The 10000-nt window shown below is 49.1% G+C and overlaps 3 non-coding genes across 3 annotated transcripts in view; all 3 read left to right on the forward strand.

Annotated features, from left to right (window-relative positions):
* Positions 1 to 6533: 6533 nt before the first annotated feature.
* Positions 6534 to 8357, forward strand: LOC145915047 (small subunit ribosomal RNA). Its single transcript, XR_014403502.1, has one exon. It is a non-coding gene; the product is annotated as a small subunit ribosomal RNA (ribosomal RNA).
* A 259-nt stretch (positions 8358 to 8616) lies between these two features.
* On the forward strand, positions 8617 to 8770 carry LOC145914959 (5.8S ribosomal RNA). The gene has a single exon (XR_014403417.1). It is a non-coding gene; the product is annotated as a 5.8S ribosomal RNA (ribosomal RNA).
* A 244-nt stretch (positions 8771 to 9014) lies between these two features.
* The window catches only part of LOC145915142 (large subunit ribosomal RNA), a 3686-nt gene continuing 2700 nt past the window's right edge, over positions 9015 to 10000 (forward strand). Inside the window, exon 1 of the ribosomal RNA XR_014403589.1 lies at positions 9015 to 10000. This exon is cut by the window's right edge and continues 2700 nt beyond it. This is a non-coding gene — a ribosomal RNA (large subunit ribosomal RNA).

The raw sequence follows: 10000 nt of genomic DNA on the forward strand, positions 1-10000 counted from the left end.
AAGGATATTTGCCAGTAAATGGTTTTTCCACGAGTATTTGTTTTTTCCAGTTACGTAACCACGTAGTATTTCCGACATAATATGCGCGAAATGTAACGTTTCGACGGTGGGAAGAGTTGTAGCGCCTTTTCCAGTCTTATTCATTCTTTGTTGAATCCAAAAACATCTTGGAAACGTCCATTCGTATGGTGAAATTGTAATAAATATGTTTGGAAGTCCAAACTGTTGAACAGCATCCGCGAGATAGGCATGCTGCCATTGCCAATATGTTTCAGAAAATACCTTTGAATCTAGCGCTCTGGCGGGACTACAGTTGAGTACTCGTCCAGATTCTATAGCCCCACAAACAGTTTTGTATAGCCATCTGTCATACTGAAATCGGAGAAGTTCAAACGATGTGGAATAATCACAAACGTTCGACAAGATCTTGTACATGTAGGCTCGTTTTGTACTCTCTCCGCCCGAAATTGCTGATTCACAAAATATTTTGTACGGATACAATATTGGCCAAATGGCAGATTCAATGAACGAAATCTGAAAAAATTAACGCATTTGTTACTGTCCATTTATACATATGCAAAAAAGTACCCACATCAAAAAGGTTATAAAACGGGATTCGCGATCTCAATAAACCTTCCTCTCGTTGCCTGACGAAGTCACCATACGCACTTCTTCCATCGTTGACAAGATAATGATAAGCTGTCAACAGCCTGCTCCGCCTCTGTTCGTCTTCTACAGAGTGAATTCGTTCAAGTACAGATCTCTGTATCAGAGTTACAGCAACCCCACGGTCTTTGTAACGATAACCGTGCTGTAATCGCTGAGTGGAATTCACGTGCAACGCGAAAAATGCCAGAATTGATTGGTCGCCAGAGGTTAGACCCTTCAACTCTTGGGGCCAATCAGCAATTCGAGGAACAGTGTAATTTCCACTACATTGGCAAGTCTTCAATGTGGAAAAATGAGGACGCCTAAACCCGGGACTGATGTTACACGTGTTTACCGAAAAACAACGCGCACAGTAAGACCAAGACGAATCCACTATCCACCTTTCCAAAGAAGACCCCACAGCAAGCCGTTTCGAATTCGTATCTTCTGCTGGAATGTCCATTTCACCAAAATATAGATCTCCACGCTCCCCAAAGCGTCGCAGACGCTCTTTATCATCATTCTGTTTTCTTAAACGTTTTTCCTCCACCTGCCAAAAATACAAACAAACTTACAATTAAACACAGAAACCTTAAAAAACACAAACAACAACGAAAGCTGATTTGACTTACGTCGGGATCAACAAGGACACAAGCTTGATCGTAACGATCCCAATGTATTTCAGCATTCGCCATTTTCTTCAACACGATTAACAACAATGAAACAACTCTCTTGAGAAAATCCTAAATATCCAATTATTTCAACAATACTAGCCTGTCAAAGTAGGGCAATGATTAAGCAATCATTCGATTAACGCTGCGTAACACACAAAAAAAGAGCTTGTAAACAAGATTATATGAAACGAGAAGTTGAACTATTAACGTTCCAAATAAGATTAACTTTCACACAAAGACAAAGATGTTTACGAGAAAAAACTACGAAACGCAGTGATCATGTCACAACAAAAGACTACTTCAGAAAAACATAACGGTTCATCGCACAAGCAAAAACGGACGCAGCTATATTGAAAGAAAAGAAATGCGGAAATACAAAAAATCATCATTTCCGCAGCTTTCTTCTTACTTATTTTCTGTTCTTCTTTTTTGCTTTTTCCGCAGTGTTTTATTCTTCTTCGCCTCTTTGATTTCATCAATTCTTTTCTCTTTTTTACCTTGTTCCTCACAGGTACCACTGCTTGAAGGCCCACAGCCGTCGGCTAAATCTTTTCTTTTTAGGGAAATTATTTCCTCGAATGAACGCCTCACTCGCTTTGTTGTGCCTTGCGTCACGTTTTGAGTGCGCGTGCCAATAATGGCTTCACTGTAGGACTGGAAATTCTTTTCTTTTTTAAAGGCATCGAGTAAATCACCACCGCAATTGCTACCCACATCCTCCATATTTGAAAAAATGTACTTCATTACATGAAGGTGAATCCCCAAGAGGTACATGGAGGCACCAACGTGGGTCATTTTATGCAAATAAAATTCGTCCATCTCCTCCATCTCGCTTATTGCTTGCTTTAAACTCAGGAGTTTCGCTTTTGCCTCACTTTCGGAGCAAGACAAACCTTCATTGCCTCCAACGTGCTTCCTGAATGGCTCGCATAAATCGTTCAATTTTTGAACAAAGTGGCTAAACGATTTTACACAATCATTTTCAGCAAGCGGTCCCACATCCTGTTCTATTCTGTTCCAATTTTTATCCATCGTTTCGGCAAATTCAGATATTGCCACCCGAGGCCTCTGTAGCCACTCGCATGTAAAAACCTTCAATTTATTGCGAAAGTGATTCTCGTCGTCCAAGTGTTCTACGTCCGTGGCCAAACCGTATGGTTTCAGAAAATCTAAGACACAAACAGTATTACTTTTTCACTCATATTAAACAATAAAACACTTTACATACCTTTTGGGAAATGATAATAATACATCACACCTTTCCCACTTTTCTTCGGCGAAGATTCCATGTCTATAAAGAAAATTCGGAACAATCTTGTTTTTTTGCCACCAACAGGTACAAAACATACAATAAACAATATATTTTGTGACTTATCGACTCAAACATAGCAACCAAAAAAAATATTGTTATTCTTTTAGACGTTTAAACAACTCAGCGTACCTTTTCTAATTCAAAATCACTGCAAAATTTACAAATATTATTTACTCAATTACTTCAGCCCTAAGGTTTCTGCAACAAAAATCTAACTGCTATATTTTTCAACAGCATGATCCAACAGCACGTATTAATTAAGACTGGCTCTGAGAGAGAACAACCGTGATTATATAGGGAAAGTTGTCAATCACATTCCTGTAAAATCAGCGCTGGAATGTTACACAGGGTGCGAAATAAAAACACACAGGGCACGAAAAATGTTACGCATCAACGATCACAAAACCTGATCGGTGATGCGTAAAAAAATAATGCGAAAGCGCGCGGCAAGCCACGAGAAACGAACCAACGCACACCAGCATCGAGTTTACACCTGTCAAATTTATTTTTTGCACATTGTTACCTAAAGTGCTCTGCACAATCCTCGCCCTGACAAAAATTTTGGAGGTTGGCTGGGCGCTTTTGCATATCCCATGTTTGAAATGAAATGCGACAGCTCTGCCAAGGTGTGTGGTAAGTGACCAACATGGTCACAAAACAGCATCGAGTTTACATCTGTAAAAATTATTTTTTTCACAATGTTACACGAAGGGCTCTGCACAATCCTCGCGGCCCTGATAAAAATCCCGCGGGCTGGCTGCTCGCTTTTGCATACCCGATGTTTTAAATGAAATGCAACAGCTCTGCCAAGGCGTGTGGTAAGTGACCAACATGGTCACAAAACAGCATCGAGTTTACATCTGTAAAAATTATTTTTTTCACAATGTTACATGAAGGGCTCTGCACAATTCTCGCGGCCCTGATAAAAATCCCGCGGGCTGGCTGCGCGCTTTTGCATACCCGATGTTTTAAATGAAATGCAACAGCTCTGCCAAGGCGTGTGGTAAGTGACCAACATGGTCACAAAACAGCATCGAGTTTACATCTGTAAAAATTATTTTTTTCACAATGTTACATGAAGGGCTCTGCACAATTCTCGCGGCCCTGATAAAAATCCCGCGGGCTGGCTGCGCGCTTTTGCATACCCGATGTTTTAAATGAAATGCGACAGCTCTTCCAAGGCGTGTGGTAAGTGACCAACATGGTCACAAAACAGCATCGAGTTTACATCTGTAAAAATTATTTTTTTCACAATGTTACATGAAGGGCTCTGCACAATTCTCGCGGCCCTGATAAAAATCCCGCGGGCTGGCTGCGCGCTTTTGCACACCCGATGTTTTAAATGAAATGCGACAGCTCTGCCAAGGCGTGTGGTAAGTGACCAACATGGTCACAAAACAGCATCGAGTTTACATCTGTAAAAATTATTTTTTTCGCAATGTTACATGAAGGGCTCTGCACAATCCTCGCGGCCCTGATAAAAATCCCGCGGGCTGGCTGCTCGCTTTTGCATACCCGATGTTTTAAATGAAATGCGACAGCTCTGCCAAGGCGTGTGGTAAGTGACCAACATGGTCACAAAACAGCATCGAGTTTACATCTGTAAAAATTATTTTTTTCACAATGTTACATAAAGGGCTCTGCACAATTCTCGCGGCCCTGATAAAAATCCCGCGGGCTGGCTGCGCGCTTTTGCATACCCGATGTTTTAAATGAAATGCGACAGCTCTGCCAAGGCGTGTGGTAAGTGACCAACATGGTCACAAAACAGCATCGAGTTTACATCTGTAAAAATTATTTTTTTCACAATGTTACATGAAGGGCTCTGCACAATTCTCGCGGCCCTGATAAAAATCCCGCGGGCTGGCTGCGCGCTTTTGCACACCCGATGTTTTAAATGAAATGCGACAGCTCTGCCTAGGCGTGTGGTAAGTGACCAACATGGTCACAAAACAGCATCGAGTTTACATCTGTAAAAAATATTTTTTCACAATGTTACATGAAGGGCTTTGCACAATCCTCGCGGCCCTGATAAAAATCCCGCGGGCTGGCTGTGCGCTTTTGCATACCCGATGTTTTAAATGAAATGCGACAGCTCTGCCAAGGCGTGTGGTAAGTGACCACCTTGGTCACAAAACAGCATCGAGTTTACATCTGTAAAAATTATTTTTTTCACAATGTTACATGAAGGGCTCTGCACAATTCTCGCGGCCCTGATAAAAATCCCGCGGGCTGGCTGCGCGCTTTTGCACACCCGATGTTTTAAATGAAATGCGACAGCTCTGCCAAGGCGTGTGGTAAGTGACCAACATGGTCACAAAACAGCATCGAGTTTACATCTGTAAAAAATATTTTTTCACAATGTTACATGAAGGGCTTTGCACAATCCTCGCGGCCCTGATAAAAATCCCGCGGGCTGGCTGCGCGCTTTTGCATACCCGATGTTTTAAATGAAATGCGACAGCTCTGCCAAGGCGTGTGGTAAGTGACCACCTTGGTCACAACACAATACACCATCAAAAGTGCAATTGTAAACATTTCGAACGTGGAGTGCCCTAGCGCAGCGCAGCCCAGCTATTGCTTCAAACAGCCGGCAGTAAATTTTGACATTCCTATGTGTAAAACCCGGGCGTGGTACGAAGACTCGTTCTTGAACTATAATAAGGGACTATGGTAATATTAGGTTGCGCAAATGTTCGAATCAAAAAAAGTGTCGGAAACGTTATTATAAGTAGTTCTATAGATCATTGATCAATAAGAATCATAATTAAGACTAACGATTATTCACGTGAGGTCTCATTTAATAACTGGCTTGTGGCAGCCAAGCGTTCATAGCGACGTTGCTTTTTGATCCTTCGATGTCGGCTCTTCCTATCATTGTGAAGCAGAATTCACCAAGCGTTGGATTGTTCACCCACTAATAGGGAACGTGAGCTGGGTTTAGACCGTCGTGAGACAGGTTAGTTTTACCCTACTGATGAGGTGTTGTTGCGATAGTAATTCTGCTCAGTACGAGAGGAACCGCAGATTCAGACATTTGGTTCATGTGCTTGGCTGATAAGCCAATGGTGCGAAGCTACCATCTGGGGGATTATGACTGAACGCCTCTAAGTCAGAATCCCGCCTAGAAAGCGACGATACTTTTGTGCCTCGCCCACGGCCGGCCAACGTAAGCGGTCGAAAGGCCGCCGTCTATGCCGGTGCTGACGTTCGACGGGCGCCGCAAGAGTTGCCCGTCGGTCGGCACACCCCCCTGCCCGAAAGGCGTGGTGCTAAATCATTCGCAAACGACCTAGTTGAAGATCGGGGTGTCGTAATCACTAGAGCAGTATTTTCACTGCGATTTGTTGAGAGTAAGCCTCAAGATCTGTCGATTTGTCCGCAGCGCGGGCGCACTTTGAGCGATCTCGGACGCCGAATGGGCGTTCGGGGTCGCTTTTTTTTTTCAAAAAATTTGGCAAAAATAGCCCAAAAAACACAAGCGGCGTTACCAGTTGCGTGCTCGCAGAGCTGGCTTTTGTTGCGTCGCTCAGAATTTGCTCCAGGAGGATCACCACAAGAGTACATGGAACAAATCTGACCCTACTATGTGGGAGCAAGCAGCTCGGTGCGAATGTGCGCGCGGCGTCGCTTGTTGCGTGCGGTTGGCGACTGGCTCGCTGAGCAGATTTGCTGCTGCTCGTTCGATGCCAAGGCGTCCACGGTGCGGGTCCTACTACGGTGCGTGTTGTTGGCATAGTTGCACGTCGGCGTTACAGCTGGTTGGCGCTTCGCGCGTCCGGCCATGTTTCGCGCGTCCTTGACGGTTTTCAGAGTTCGTGGCCGAACCAAGCGTTGAGAATCGTAGCTTGAAAGTGACGGTCGGAGCGGGCGGCGGGCCCTGCGTCTCCACACGAAGCTACCTGGTTGATCCTGCCAGTAGTCATATGCTTGTCTCAAAGATTAAGCCATGCAAGTCTAAGTACGCGCTCTCGTACAGTGAAACTGCGAATGGCTCATTAAATCAGTTATGGTTCATTTGATCGTACATCGTACTTGGATACCTGTACAAAATCTAGAGCTAATACATGCGGTCAGCGCCTGCCTTGCGGCGGGTGCGCATTTATCAGTACAAAAACCGACCGGGCCGGCTTCGCGTCGCGCCCGCCACGTTTTGGCGACTCTGGATAACTGAGCGGATCGCACGGTCTCGAACCGGCGACAGATCATTCAAGTGTCTGCCCTATCAACTTTCGTCGGTAGGGTATCGGCCTACCGAGGTTCTTACGGGTGACGGGGAATCAGGGTTCGATTCCGGAGAGGGAGCCTGAGAAACGGCTACCACATCCAAGGAAGGCAGCAGGCGCGCAAATTACCCATTCCCGACGCGGGGAGGTAGTGACGAAAAATAACAATACAGGACTCTAAACGAGGCCCTGTAATTGGAATGAGCACACTTTAAAACCTTTAGCGAGTATCCATTGGAGGGCAAGTCTGGTGCCAGCAGCCGCGGTAATTCCAGCTCCAAAAGTGTATATTTAAGTTGTTGCGGTTAAAAAGCTCGTAGTTGGACGTTGGGCGCAGGCGGCCGGTCCGTCGCAAGGCGTGCACTGGCCGCACCTGGCCCTCTCCCCCGGCGCTCCGCCGGTGCCCTTGACTGAGTGTCGGCGGCGGCCGGGACGTTTACTTTGAAAAAATTAGAGTGTTCAAAGCAGGCGCTTCGCCTGAATAATGGTGCATGGAATAATGGAATAGGACCTCGGTTCTATTTTGTTGGTTTTCGGAGCGCGAGGTAATGATTAAGAGGGACGGACGGGGGCATTCGTACTGTGCCGTTAGAGGTGAAATTCTTGGATCGGCGCAAGACGAACGACTGCGAAAGCATTTGCCAAGAATGTTTTCTTTAATCAAGAGCGAAAGTCAGAGGTTCGAAGACGATCAGATACCGTCCTAGTTCTGACTATAAACGATGCCAACCAGCGATCGGGGGGCGTTACTTTGACGACCCCTCCGGCAGCTTGCGGGAAACCAAAGTCTTTGGGTTCCGGGGGAAGTATGGTTGCAAAGCTGAAACTTAAAGGAATTGACGGAAGGGCACCACCAGGCGTGGAGCCTGCGGCTTAATTTGACTCAACACGGGGAATCTCACCCGGCCCGGACACAGTGAGGATTGACAGATTGAGAGCTCTTTCTTGATTCTGTGGGTGGTGGTGCATGGCCGTTCTTAGTTGGTGGAGCGATTTGTCTGGTTAATTCCGATAACGAACGAGACTCTGGCTTGCTAACTAGTTACGCGACCCTATCGGTCGGCGTTGAACTTCTTAGAGGGACTAGTGGCGCTTAGCCACACGAGATTGAGCAATAACAGGTCTGTGATGCCCTTAGATGTTCGGGGCCGCACGCGCGCTACACTGACCGGATCAGCGTGTCGCCGCCTAGGCCGGAAGGTCCGGGTAACCCGCTGAACCCCGGTCGTGCTAGGGATAGGGAATTGCAATTGTTTCCCTTGAACGAGGAATGCCCAGTAAGCGCGAGTCATCAGCTCGCGTTGATTACGTCCCTGCCCTTTGTACACACCGCCCGTCGCTACTACCGATTGAATGGTTTAGTGAGGTCCTCCGATTGGACCTGGCGCGTTCGGCAACGGCCGCGCCGGCGTCCGAGAAGACGATCTAACTTGATCATTTAGAGGAAGTAAAAGTCGTAACAAGGTTTCCGTAGGTGAACCTGCGGAAGGATCATTACCGGCCGATCGCCGATCGAGTGGTCGTGCGTTCGACAGGTGGAGAAGGCTCCGTATCTTGGCGGCCGCGCACGCCCTTCGTCGCTGTTGAGGCGCACGCGATTGCACTTCGGTCACCCTGTTTCGTTCTGCGCCGAGTGCCGTGGCCATGTGCCAGGCTGGCTTCATGCGTCGCCTACGGCTGGCGACCGCTCGGCCACCGCTTTTTCGACTGTGCAATCCGGCTGGGTCGCGCTTGTCCAACTGACGAAGTCACGGAGGGCTCTTGGCGGTGGATCACTCGGCTCGCGAGTCGATGAAGGACGCAGCTAGCTGCGTGAATTAATGTGAATTGCAGGACACATTGAGCATCGACGTTCTGAACGCAAATTGCGGCACCGGGTCAATCCCGGCGCCACGCCCGCCTCAGGGTCGCGTTGTAACGTTCCCGCGCGGCGACGCGTCGGGCCGGTGCGGTGTCGGCCGTTGCCACGGTCGTCCCGCCCAGGACAGCACGAACGCAGTGTCAGCGCGCGAAACCGAACGCGGCGTGCGTCTCGTTACGAGTCGGCCTCGAAGAGGATCCCGGCCCGGAGCAGCACGGCTCGCGTTCGGGCGCGGCGCTCGCACGAGCTTCGGTGGCGCGCGCGTGTCTCTCGCAAACGAGGCACTGGATTATCGGCCTGAGGTCGGACGAGGCTACCCGCTGAATTTAAGCATATTACTAAGCGGAGGAAAAGAAACTAACGAGGATTCCCCCAGTAACGGCGAGTGAAGTGGGAAGTGCCCATCGCCGAATCCGCGCGCCTCTGCGGCGCGTGGAATTGTGGCGTAAGGAATTCGCTGCGCGTACGTCGTTCGCCGCCCGCGTCCTTCTGATCGAGGCCTCGTCCCGGTGCGGGTGTCAGGCCCATGGTGGCGGCGAGGGCGCGCGCTCTGCGTCTTCCCAGAGTCGGGTTGTTTGGGAATGCAGCCCAAAGCGGGTGGTAAACTCCATCTAAGGCTAAATACTGTCGCGAGACCGATAGCGAACAAGTACCGTGAGGGAAAGTTGAAAAGCACTTTGAAGAGAGAGTTAAAGAGTACGTGAAACCGTCGAGAGGCAAACGGGAGGGCCTGTCGAGTCGCGCGACGCTTTCAGCTGAAGCCGAGCGGAGCGTGTGGGCGTGCGGAGCCTTGCGGCCCGTCGTTCGCGCTGTCCTCCGAGCAGCTCCAGCGCACTAGCGCCGTGCGAAGGCCGCGACCGTCTGGGAGGCGGCGAGAAGGCCGCGCGCAAGGTAGCCCGCCCCCGGGTGGGTGTTATAGGCGCGCGGACACGTCGGCCCGTCGCCCGGGCGAGGAGGGATCGCCGCGTCTGCCCTTCGTGGGCCGGGCGTCCCGTCCGAGCCGGTGCGTCGCCGGTTGGGGACTGTGCTCAGTGCCCAGTTGCGGCGTGTCGGTTGCGGGTGGGCAGCGCCGCGCGAGACGCACGGGGTCCGCGGCTAACGTCAGCCACCTTCCCGACCCGTCTTGAAACACGGACCAAGGAGTCTAACGTGCGCGCGAGCCACGGGGCAGTGCGAAACCCATGGGCGCAGTGAAAGTGAATGTCGGCGCGGTCCGGCGGAGGTGAGATGCCGTCTCTCTGGACGGCCGCATCACCGGCCGATCTCGTCCGCTCTGCCG

Source organism: Ascidia mentula (genome assembly GCF_947561715.1).
Source record: "Ascidia mentula chromosome 2 unlocalized genomic scaffold, kaAscMent1.1 SUPER_2_unloc_1, whole genome shotgun sequence".
Taxonomy (NCBI): domain Eukaryota; kingdom Metazoa; phylum Chordata; class Ascidiacea; order Phlebobranchia; family Ascidiidae; genus Ascidia; species Ascidia mentula.